Raw genomic sequence first — 13,630 nt, 5'->3', positions numbered from 1 at the left:
ATTCAACCTGATGTCTCCCAGCCTTTTATTGTTGAAGTTGATGCGTCGGAGGTGGGAGTGGGGGCTGTATTGTCTCAGGGTCCGTCTCCTGGCAAATGGCGTCCTTGCGCTTTCTTTTCCAAAAAATTATCTGCAGCAGAAAAGAACTATGATATTGGAAATAGGGAACTGTTGGCGATTAAACTGGCGTTTGAAGAGTGGCGTCACTTCTTAGAGGGAGCAATCCACCCCGTCACGGTAATTACGGATCACAAAAACCTTCTGTACCTAGAATCGGCTAAGCGTCTCACCCCTAGACAAGCTAGGTGGTCGCTATTCTTTACCAGATTTAACTTTGTAATCACCTATCGTCCTGGGGCAAAAAATACCAAGGCAGACGCATTGTCTCGTAGTTTCCCTGGAGGGGGTAATGTTAGTGATCCGGTACCTATTTTACAAAGAGGAGTGGTTGTCTCTGCTGTACACTCTGTTCTAGAGGGAAAGGTGTTAGAGGCCCAGGGGGACGCCCCGGCCTCTTGCCCCTCAGAGAAATTGTTTGTACCGTTAAACCTGCGTCTTGAGTTATTGAAGGAACATCATAATTCGGCACTTGCTGGGCACCCGGGTAGTAAAGCAACCTTGGAGCTATTGTCTCGTCGTTTTTGGTGGCCAAGGTTGCGTCAGGATGTAATAGATTTCGTGTCTACTTGTTCTACTTGTGCACGCGCGAAAGTCTCTCATACACGTCCAGCAGGGTCTTTATTGCCACTTTTCATCCCCAATAGACCATGGACACATCTATCAATGGATTTCATCACTGACTTACCTTTGTCTGCGGGTAAAACAGTTATCTTGGTAGTAGTAGACAGGTTTAGCAAAATGGTACACTTTATTGCGCTACCCGCACTTCCTAATGCTAAGACTCTTGCTCAGGTGTTTATCAGTGAAATCGTGAAGCTTCACGGGGTCCCTTCCGATGTGGTTTCGGATCGGGGAACCCAGTTTATTTCTAAGTTTTGGAAAGCTTTTTGTACCCGTTTAGGGGTACACTTATCCTTTTCCTCAGCTTTCCATCCTCAGTCGAATGGACAGACTGAGCGTACCAACCAAAACCTAGAAACATATTTAAGGTGTTTTGCGTCTGAAAACCAAGAGGTGTGGTCATCATATTTACCGTTAGCCGAGTTTGCCATAAATAATCGCCGTCAGGAATCCACTGGCAAGTCACCATTTCTTGGTGCATACGGTTTTCATCCCCAATTTTGTACTTTCAAAGAGGGGGGGTCTTCTGGGGTTCCCGAAGAGGAACGGTTTTCTTCATCTCTTTCATCGGTATGGCAGAAGGTGCAAGCTAACTTGAAAAATATGAGTGGTAAATACAAATGCATGGCCGATAAGAAACGGTCGCCAGGTCCGGACCTAGGAGTGAATGACTATGTGTGGTTGTCTACTAGGAATATTAAGTTGAAGGTTCCCTCTTGGAAACTGGGTCCTAGGTTCATTGGTCCTTATAAAATTGTAGCCGTCATTAACCCTGTGGCTTTTCGCCTGGAGCTACCTCAGACTTTTAAGATCCATAACGTCTTCCATAAGTCGCTGCTCAAGAAGTATGTTCCACCTCTAGAACCATCACCGCTGCCACCTCCTCCTGTTGTTGTGGATGGTAATCTGGAATTTCAAATATCCAGAATTGTTGATTCTCGTCGGGTCCGCCGCTCTCTTCAGTATCTGGTGCATTGGAGGGGTTACGGTCCCGAGGAAAGAATGTGGGTTCCAGCGTCAGAGGTAAACGCCAACAGGTTGATTCAGGCTTTCCATGTCTCTCATCCGGAGAGACCTGGTCCTGAGTGTCCGGAGGCCCCTCGTGAAAGGGGGGGTACTGTCACTAGGGTGTCAAGAGCCACGTCTGACTCCGTTATACCCGGGGTCAGGAAGTCGCAGCGGGTGGCTGCGCGCTCTATGTCTAAAGATCACGGTGTTTCTTAGTGTTTGTTTTCTGTGTTTGCCTTGCTATCCTTTTTGTCTCACTCAGGGATCCGTAGCTTCTCCTCCTCAGCTGTTTCTTGTCTGCCACTCCCAAACTCCTTATATTCTCCTCTCACACTTCTCTTGTTGCCAGTTATAGAGCTTCCTGCCTGGACTTCTATACTGACCCACTGGAGCTGTTATCCCTGGTTGTTGTTCCAGAGTGTAACCCTCCGGATCCCTGTTGGGCTTTTGTTGTCCACTGTTGTCGCCCACCTGGGATTATATGTTTTGTCTGTATTGTCTGTCTTCTCCTTGGTGTTTTCCTTTAGTGTTAGTGGTGCGGACTAGTGTTCCCACCGCCCTATTCACTACCTAGGGCTCATCTTAGGGAAAGCCAGGGTTTTAGGCACGTGATCGGCGTACGGGTGAGGAACCCGTCTAGGGACGTCAGGGCAGTCAGGTGCCAGCCTCAAGGTGAGATAGGGGTCACCACCTTTCCCTCTCCCTTGGACAGGGCCTTCCCTTTTCCCTCCCTTTGTGTCACGTATGTGATTGGCACGCCGGTCGTGATATTAGCACGGCAGGGGGCATCATCACAGACAAGCGCAGCCGCCTGTCCACAGCCAATGTGGACAAGCTCACGTTCATTAAAATAAACCAGGCATGGATCCCACAGGACTTGTCTGTACCTTGTGCAGAATAGACATGTATACCGGCACTAAGCAGCCATTGTTATACTGCAGCGCAATTTCTCATTGTTGTATTTTTGATATTTCCCACTGTTTTGGGGTGTACCCAATTTTTTTTGAAAAATATTAAAATAAAAAAACAGTGTTGGCTACCTCAGCCTCCTTCACCGTCGCTTCCACCTACACCGCTACGTCCACCGCCTCCCCAACCTCCTACTCCATATGGACCTCCACCTCATACATCAAATTTTTTATTTTTTTTTGTATGTATTTTATGTCATTTCAATAATTTGTCTGTTACATTTTTAGGGTGAAATTCACAAATTCTTGGCTGTGATATACCTCTCCTCTACCTTGTAGACAGGTAAACAAATTTTACTAATTTGTCGGTTACATTTTCGGGTAAAATTCACCAATGTTTGGCTGTGATATTGTCACAGGATGCCGAGGCGCTCGCTCTCCTCAGCGCCGTCGGCGTCCCCTTTCTGTGCAGGAGCCTCTGCGCGGCTGGCGTCCTCGGTTCCCTCGGAAACCAGGGTTGGTCTGAGCACCGAGCTGGGCACTCGGTGCTCAACTGTATTGACTAGTGTGGGTCATGTGACTTGGCCAGCTAGCCAGTATTTAACAGGCAGCCTGCTGGCCAGAGGTTGCCTGTTAATTAGGTTCTTGGCGATATTTGTTACCTGGCATACTTACCTGTTCCTGTGTTCCCTGACGATCCTCTGCCTGCTCCTCCTGTACTGTGCTGCTCTCCTGGTATTCTGACCCCAGCTTCCACCTGACTATTCTTTGCAGACTCCTGTGGTACTTGATTACTTTCCTGGTATTTGACCCCGGCTTCTCCTGACTATTCTCTGCTTTATTCTTTTGTACTGCGTTGCTCTCTTGGTATTGAACCGGTCCATTCACTATCCCTTATTTGTCTTGTCTGTCCTCCCAGCACGTATTCTAAGCTAGGGATTGCCGTCCAGTTGTCCCCTGTCATTAGGACTTGCGAGGCAAGTAGGCAGGGCCAGGGGTGAGGGTGGACCTAATAGACAGGTAAACAAATTTCACTAATTTGTCTGTTACATTGTCGGCAGGCATTCACCAATTTTTGGCTGTGATATACCTTTGCTCTACCTAGTGGACAGGTTAATAAATTTCACTAATTTGTCTTACATTTTCGGGTAACATTCACCAATTTTTGGCTGTGATATACCCCCTGCTCTACCTAGTGGACAGGTTAATAAATTTCACACATTTTTCTGTTACATTGTCAGGTGACATTCACCAATTTTTGGCTGTGATATACCCCTGCTCTACCTAGTGGACAAGGAAATACATTTCACTAATTCGTCTGTTACATTCTTGGATGACATTTTACAATTTTTGCTATGAATAAACCCCTGCTCTGCATAGGTGACAGGGCCCGAAATTTTAAAAAATCGTCTGTTCCATTGGTGGGTGACATTATTCAATTTTTGCCGATGAAAAACCCCTGCTCTGCATAGGTGACAGGGAATAAAATTTCAAATATTCGTCTTTAATTGACTCACGCCCCCTCCTTTCATTCAATGCTTCAACTTTAACAACTTGTTCCACATTTCCGCTCGATCACATTGGAGCCATTGACCTCCCTTGAATGTGGTATCTCTTTCTCGCGCTCCCTCTCCGGCGTGGAACCCTGATTCGCCATTTACCGTGATCAACATGGTAGGCGCAGAAAAGAACATCTAAAGTTCATAGAGAAGATATCCAAATGAATGGTGGACGTCACGTGCGATCTGGCAGAAGTTATCTAGAGTAAACAAAGCAGCACCAGGGCCTCTCCTAGCTAACGTTTCCAAATCCAAAATACCCCAGTGACATTCCCTATAATTTTTTATTAAACATTCCAATAACAGGGCATCTTAAGAGTCCTGTATTGTTATTTATCGTCACTACCTCCCCGAGTCGGGAGTGGGTAATTGCCACGCGCCCCCTCCATTACTTGAACGCTTCGGCTTCAATAATTTGTCCCATATTTTAGCTTGATCACATTGCAGCCATTGACCTCCCTTGGACGAGGTCTCCCTTTCTCACGCTCCTTCTCTGGCGTGGAACCCTGACTTGCTGCTAACAGTGATCAACATGGTAGGCACAGAAAAGAACATTGAAAGTTGATAGAGCAGATATCCAATTGGATCGTGGACATCATGGGGACGTGCACACGCCTACACGTAATGACTGATGGGTCTGCCCCCTTCATCTTCTGGGTCTCCAAATTGGGCATATGGCCTGAGATTGCCCATTAAGCCTTGGAGGGGCTGGCCTGCCCTGCAGACAGTGTATTGTCTGAACGTTTGTTTAGCACGGCTGGAGGGGGTTATCACAGGTTATATTTCTCAATGTTTTGGGGTTTACCCTAATTTAAACAAAAAAATAAAACCCCAAAACCAGTGTTGGCTACCTCTTCCTCCACCGCCGCTTCCACCTACACCATCACATCCACCGCTTCCTCAACCTCCTACTCCATATGGACCTCAAGATTATTATTTTTATTTTTGCGTATTTTATGCTATTTTAAGTCATATCCCTATCCACATTTGTTTGCAGAACACTTTCCATGCTCTTAACCACATTTTGCTGCCATTTTCATCCCTCTAGCCCTTTCCATGACTTTTTTAGAGCCACTTTAGCGCTCCAAAGTTCGGGTCCCAATTGAATTAAATGGGGTTTGGGTTCGGGGTCAAGTTCAGGTCCCGAACTTGAACCTTTTTGTGAAGTTCGGCCGAACCCGTCGAACCCGAACATCCAGGTGTCCACTCAACTCTACAGTGGACCTCACTGTGTAATTGCAGTGCCCTGTTAACTTTCTGGCAGTCATCTTGATCTGGGGATCTCCAGTGTTTGGCTGGTTGCCTGGAGGTGTGCTTGGGGTTATATGCTCTTCTCCTTCACCTTGGAAGGCATTTACATTGCTCCTAAGTCCTGGATTTTGCATTGAGGGGGCCCTTGGCTGTGCTTTGGGGTCTTCTGCCTGTCGGGGTGATAGGGGGCACAGAGTTGGACCACTGGAGAACTTATGGATAGATTTTCTTGTCATTGTTGAGGTTGTCATCTGCTGTGGAGCATGGCTGATAGGAGCTCCACCAGAGATACCGTCTGACCTGGAATCAAGGGAGTATAGCTATGTACAGACTTCTTTATTTGTTCCCTTTTTCATTCAGTGTGCTGTGGATCCCTGCCTTGTTGTTCATTCTAGACAGATTTCTTGTTGAACACTTTTTCACTTTAACCACTTCAGCTCCCCTAGCTTAAACCCCCTTAATGACCAGACCACTTTTTACAATTCGGCACTACACTACTTTCACTGTTTATTGCTCGGTCATACAATTTACCACCCAAATGAATTTTACCTCCTTTTCTTCTCACTAATAGAGCTTTCATTTGGTGGTATTTCATTGCTGCTGACATTTTTACTTCTTTTGATATTAATCAAAATTGACAGAAATTTTTGCAAAAATATGACATTTTGCACTTTTTCTGGTAAAATTGTTCAAATATAATTACATTTCTATACACGTTTGTGTCAGAATTTATTGTGCTACATGTCTTTGATAAAAAAAATCCAATAAGTGTATATTTATTGGTTTGCACAAAAGTTATAGCGTTTACAAACTATGGTGCAAAAATGTGAATTTCCGAATTTTGAAGCAGCTCTGACTTTCTGAGCACCTGTCATGTTTCTTGAGGTGCTAGAATGCCAGGATAGTATAAATACCCCCCTAATGACCGCATTTTAGAAAGAAGACACCCCAAAGTATTCGCGGAGGGGCATGGTGAGTTCATGTATGATTTTTTATTTTTTTCACAAGTTAGCGGAAAATGACACTTTCTGAGGAAAAAAATAATAAAGTTTCCATTTCTGCTAACTTCTGGCAAAAAAAATTAAAAATCTCCCACGGACTAACTATGCCCCTCAGTGAATACCTTGGGGTGTCTACTTTCCGAAATGGGGTCATTTGTGGGGTGTATTTACTGTTCTGGCATTTTGGGCGGGGCAAAATTGTGAGCAACCCTGTAAAGCATAAAGGTACTCGTTGGACTTTCGGCCCCTTTGCGCATCTTGGCTGCAAAAAAGTGTCACACATGTGGTATCGCCATACTCAGAAGAAGTAGGGCAATGTGTTTTGGGGTGTATTTTTACATATACCCATGCTGGGTGAGATAAATATCTCTGTAAAAGACAACTTTTTCCATCCCATTTTTTTATACAAAAAATACCCCACAAGTGACCCCATTTTGGAAAGAAGACACCCCAAGGTATTCCGTGAGGGGCATGGCGAGTTCCTAGAATATTATTTTTTTGGGCACAAGTTAGCATAAATGTATTATTTATTTTCTTTTTTTTCTTACAAAGTCTCATATTCCACACTAACTTGTGACAAAAATAAATAAATAACATGAACTCACTATGCCCCTCACGGAATACCTTGGGGTGTTTTCTTTCTAAAATGGGGTCACTTGTGGGGTAGTTATACTGCCCTGGCATTTTAGGGGCCCTAAAGCGTGAGAAGTAGTTTGGTATCCAAATGCGTAAAAATGCCCTGTGAAATCCTAAAAGTACTCATTGGAATTTGGGCCCCTTTGACCACCTAGGCTGCAAAAAAATGTCACACATGTGGTATCGCTGTGCTCAGAAGAAGTAGGGCAATGTGTTTTGGGGTGTATTTTTAAATATACCCATACTGTGTGTGAGAAATATCTCTGTAAATAACAACTTTTTAAATTTTTTTATACAAAGTTGTCAATTTACAGAGATATTTCTCTCACCCAGCATGGGTATATGTAAAAATACACCCCAAAACACATTGCCCTACTTCTCCTGAGTACGGCGATACCACATGTGTGACACTTTTTTTCAGCCTAGGTGCACAAATTCCAATGAGTACCTTTAGGATTTCACAGGGCATTTTTTACGCATTTGGATTCCAAACTACTTCTCACACTTTAAGGCCCCTAAAATACCAGGGCAGTATAAATACCCCACAAGTGACCCCATTTTGGAATGAAGACACCCCAAGGTATTCCGTGAGGGGCATGGCGAGTTCCTAGAATATTATTTTTTTTTGCACAAGTTAGCGGAAAATGATATATATATTTTTTTTTCCTCTTACAAAGTCTCATATTCCACTAACTTGTGACAAAAAATAAAATTTTACATGAACTCGCCATGCCCCTCACGAAATACCTTGGGGTGTTTTCTTTCTAAAATGGGGTCACATGTGGGGTATTTATACTGCCCTGGCATTTTAGGGGCCCTAAAGCGTGAGAAGAAGTCTGGAATATAAATCTCAAAAAAAAATTACGCATTTGGATTCCGTAAGTGGTATGGTGAGTTCATGTGAGATTTTATTTTTTGTCACAAGTTAGTGAAATATGAGACTTTGTAAGAAAAAAAAATAAAAAAAAAATAAACAATTTCCGCTAACTTGTGCAAAAAAAAAAAAAAATCTTCTATGAACTCACCATGCCCCTCAAAAGTGATCTTTATAGCGCCGCAGCGATTTTCCGGTGTTTTTTCAGTGTCACTGGCGGACGAACACTGCGTGTTTTGTAGAGCCTATAGAACATGTCCTATTCGTGTACGCAATTGCGGACAAGAAAAGGCAATTTCTATATAGTTCTGGCAATGTGCGGATGCGTAAAATGCGGAAAGTACATTGCCGGTGTCCGTGTTTTGCGGATCCGCGGTGTCCGTGTTTTGCGGATCCGCAAAACACATACGGACGTCTGAATGGAGCCTTACAGGGGGGTGATCAATGACAGCGGGGTGATCAGGGAGTCTATATGGGGTGATCAGGGGTTAATAAGTGACAGGGGGGAGTGTAGTGGTGATTGGTGCTATTTACTGAGCTGCCTGTGTCCTCTGGTGGTCGATCCAAGCAAAAGGGACTATCAGAGGACCAGGTAGCAGGTGTATTAGACGCTGTTAACAAAACAACGTCTAATATACCTTTTTGGGGTTAAAAAAAAATCTCATCTACAGCCTGCCAGCGAATAGTCGCCACTGAGAGGCTGTAGATCAACTCGTTTACCTCGCGATCCTGTTAACACGCGTTCCTGTGAGCACGCGTTCACAGGAAATCTCGCATTTCACGAGATGACGCCCCGATGCGTCCAGGAGGAATAACCCGACCACCCGCAGGACGCATCCCTGCGTTAGGCGGTCGGGAGCTGGTTAAATAAGCACAACTTCAGAACTATGAACTCTTCTTATTACTCCTTGCATACCTTGTGGACCATCTGCAGTTAGATCAGTTTGAGTTCTTTATAGTTAGTTATACTTTACTTATCGTCTTTGCACATTAGAGATTTCTTATGTACTGCTTCCATCTAGTGGTTAACCTCAATATCAGTAGCCACTACTGAAATATCGTTACGCAATACAACTAGAGTTGACCGGACACCTGGATGTTCGGGTTCGGCAGGTTTGGCCAAACTTGAAAAAAAAGTTCGAGTTCGGGACCCGAACTTAACCCGAACATGGCCCCGAACACGAACCCCATTGAAGTCAATAGGGACCCGAACTTTTGGACACTAAAATGCCTCTAAAATAGCCCTGGAAACAGCAGGGCTGCAAACGGCAGCAAAATGTGCTTAAGAGCATTGCATACTCTGCAAACAAATGTGGATAGAGAAATGAATTTATAAAACATAAAATACCTTTAAAAAAATTTAAATTAGGAATGATGTAGGAGGAAGAGGTTGAGGAAGCGGTGAATGGGTGGATGTGGCGGTGTAGGCTCACGTAGCAGTCTAGGTGGAAGCGGCGAAGGAGGAATAGGTAGCCAACACAGATGTGTGTTATTTTGCATTTTTACATAGGGGTATCCCCCAAAATATTAAGACATATACAAAAAAAAAAAAGGAATAAGTGCACTTGAGTACAAGGATGGATGGTTGAGGCTGTTAGAACAAGGTACAGACAAGTCTTGTGGGATCCAGGCCTGGTTCATTTTAATGAACAAGAGCTTGTCCACGTTGGCTGTGGACAGGCGACTGCGTCTGTCTGTAATGACGCCTCCTGCCATGCTAAATACACGTTCAGAGAGTACACTGGCTGCAGGGCAGCACCTCCAAGGCATACCAGGCAAGCTCTGGTCATGTGGACAAATTAGAGACCCAGAAGTTGAATGGGGCAGGACCATCAGTCAGTACGTGTAGTCGTGTGCACAGGTACTGTTCCACCATGTTGTTGAAATGCTGCCTCCTGCTAATACGCTCCATATCAGCAGTTGGGGCCGGTTGTTGCGGCGAAGTGACAAAGCTTATCCACATGTCGGCCATGCTAACCCTGCCTTCTGAGGTGCTGGCGCTGACACAGTTGCGTTGGCGACCTCTTCCTCCTCCCCTGCCTTCGCCTTGTGCTTCTACCTGTTCCCCGGCGTCAGTCGGGAATGTTCTCAGGAGCGCGTCTACCAGCGTGCGCCTGTATTCGCACATTTTCCGAATTTTGCCGAATTATGGACGGAACATTGTCTTTGTAACGGGGATCCAGCAGGGTGGCCACCCAGTAGTCAGAACACGCTAAAATGTGGGCAACTCTGCTATCGTTGCGCAGGCCATGCAGCATGTAGTCGCTCATGTGTGCCAGGCTGCCCAGAGGTAAGGACAAGCTGTCCTCTGTGGGAGGCGTATCGTCTGCGTCCTCCGTATCCCCCCAGCCACACACCAGTGATGGGCCCGAGCTGCGTTGGATGCCACCCCGCTGTGAACATGCTTCATCCCCATCCTCATCCTCCTCATCCTCCTCCTTATCCTCCAGTAGTGGGCCCTGGCTGGCCAAATTTGTACCTGGCCTCTGCTGTTGCAAAAATCCTCTTTCTGAGCCACTTCTAAAAGACTGGCCTGAAAGTGTTAGAGATGACCCCTCTTCCTCCTCCTCCTCCTGGGCCACATCTTCTTCCATCATCGCCCTAAGTGTTTTCTCAAGGAGACATAGAAGTGGTATTGTAACACTGATAACTAGTGATGAGCGGCAGGTGCCATATTCGATTTCGACGAAATTCGCGAATATTCGATAGAATATTCGTTTTATATTCGTCGAAATCGAATATTCGTCATTATTCTAGTTATCGCGAATAATATGCGATTAAAAAAATCGGATATGCGATTTTTTTCAAATTTTTTTTATTTTTTATTTTATTTTTTTTTAACTTAAAGGCTACTCTCCTATTGAAATCGCAAATGCGATTAATATAACACGAAATAATCGCATTTGCAATTTCAACGTAATTCTCAAATCCGACAGTACATTCTAGTATATGGAGACGTTACCATGGTGATGGGGACGCTCCATGAACATGGAATATAGCAGGGATCAGCAACCTTCGGCACTCCAGCTGTGGTGCAACTACAACTCCCAGCATGCACACCTCCATGGCTGTTCTCAGGACTCCCAAAGAAGTGAATGGAGCATGCTGGGAGTCGTAGTTTGACAACAGCTGGAGTGCCGGAGGTTGTTGATCCCTGGAATATAGCATTACTAAGGTGAAATCGCAAATGCGATTATTTCGTGTTATATTAATCGCATTTGCGATTTTTTTTTTATTTTTTTTTACTATGGTTGGTTTCAATGGTAGAATTAGCGAATATGACGAATATATTCGTTATATTCCACAAAACGAATATACGAATGTATTCGTCATATTCCACAAAACGAAGATAACGAAGTATTCTGCATCTCAATTATATCTACCTATTCATCAACTTCGCTAATTCTAGCAATCATATAGGAAAGTTGACTATAGAGACAGCTAAGTATAATTCGCTATGCGATTATATGACTGCTTTTTTTAAAATATAAATAGAATAATTATAATACCTGATAATTATTATAATCTATTTATATAAAAAAGCAAAGTAATATAATCGCATAGCGAATTATACTTAGCTGTCTCTATAGTAAACTGTCCTATATGATTGCTAGAATTAGCGAAGTTGATGAATAGGTAGATATAACTGAGATGCAGAATACTTCGTTATCTTCGTTTTGTGGAATATGACGAATACATTCGTATATTCGTTTTGTGGAATATAACGAATATATTCGTCATATTCGCTAATTCTACCATTGAAACCAACCATAGTAAAAAAAAAAAAAAATGCAAATGCAATTAATATAACACGAAATAATCGCATTTGCGATTTTAACTTAGTAATGCTATATTCCATGCTCATGGGAACGTCTCCATATACTAGAATGTACTGTCGGATTTGAGAATTACGTTGAAATCGCAAATGCGATTATTTCGTGTTATATTAATCGCAATTGCGATTTCAACGTAATTCTCAAATCCGACAGTACATTCTAGTATATGGAGACGTTCCCATGGAGATGGGGACGCTCCATGAGCACGGAAGGCGGCAGAAGCGGCAACGGGCACTGACTGGAGCAGCCAGGAAGCCAGGAATCCTAAGGACAGGTAAGAACAACTTTAGGGAAGTGGGAAAGGAAAAAATATAACAATTAAAAAAAAAAAAAAAAAAAAAAAAACAATATTCGAAATATCGAATTTATAGCACTATATTCGAAATATTCGCGAATTAGCGAAGTGCCGATATTCGCGAAAAAAATTCGCTATTCGAATATTCGCGCTCAACACTACTGATAACGGCGTCATCGCCACTCGCCATGTGGAGTGGAGTACTCAATACAGCGCAACAGGGCACACAGGTCTCGTGTAAGAGATGTCAAAAATAGGCATCCCATAAGAATAAACTAATATCTATATAAGTGTCAAGAAGTAGAAGTAACAAAGATACTAGAGCTGCCGTCTAAATTAGGGGGAGTGGAGGAAATCACCCACACTGTTAAAAATAATTCCAGTGGGGCGTGTCGCTGCAGGGTTCTGATACAGGAATAATTGCCCAAAAAAAACGGAATAATAGGAAAACCTAATGGAGATAAGAGGGAAAGAGAACCCGCGCTGACTAGATGGCAAAATCGGACACTGCTATATATGCTAGCGTGCCTAGTAAAAGCTGAAAGTGTATACCGGCCAATAGAGTAGAACAATTTGGTGATACCAGTATATCTATATGTCCTAAGATGTTTATAGGCAAAGTGCATCAGCAAAGTTCAAAGTTCAATGAATAAAGTCTCAGAGCGTATATAAAGCAAAGCCAGCAGGCACTTACTGCTCAGCGCTCCTGAGAGAGGATCTTGTTCATGCAGCTGGATACTTTGTCTGCTTGTCGCGATACTTCTCCTAGAGTTACTCTCTTAAATCGCTTCTCCAGTGTATCTAATGACGCCGTCTTCTGCGACCTTCTGCTTACCTGGTGGCACGCGCGTAGCTCCGGCCGGTAGCACGCGCGCGCTCCTGGAAGCAATGCTTGTTCGTCTGTCGTCCTGGAAACCTAGCGTGTGACGTCACACTTAGAAGCTACGGAAGCCTCTCTGGTCCACAAAACCTCCGACGCGTTTCGGAATAGCCGTATTCCTTCCTCGGGGATAAATGTGGATCCTGCCTCACAGGTTTTTAAGCCTGCTGGTTACCAAGGAGACGGTTTTTCTTTACAAAGCAGCGCAGATACAAAAATGGTGTTTGTAGTGATAAGGGGAGAGCGATTTACCATATTGTTTAGTCTCATTGGTTCTATTTTTATTTATAGGTCTGTATGTGTGTATTATTTGTATTGGATCCATAGTGTATAGTTGCCACTAGTAATTAGCCGTTGATGTTATATTTTTATTTTCATTTTTAATTATATTGGCCCTTAATTAATTTACTTATTTTATTTTATTATATTATGGCCTACATCTTGGCAGTTAGTGCTTATTCAATAGTTATTGGTTATAACCTTGTCGTACTCTGTTGTATCTTGGAGTAGGGTTCCCGCCCCAATTAAGCATAAATACAGTCATGTGAAAAAATTAGGACACCCTTTGAAAGCATGTGGTTTTTTGTAACATTTTTAATAAAAGGTTATTTCATCTCCGTTTCAACAATACAGAGAGATTA

Source organism: Bufo gargarizans, chromosome 1 (genome assembly GCF_014858855.1).
Source record: "Bufo gargarizans isolate SCDJY-AF-19 chromosome 1, ASM1485885v1, whole genome shotgun sequence".
In the NCBI taxonomy this organism is placed as follows: Eukaryota; Metazoa; Chordata; class Amphibia; order Anura; family Bufonidae; genus Bufo; species Bufo gargarizans.
This window is presented reverse-complemented; position numbering follows the sequence as displayed.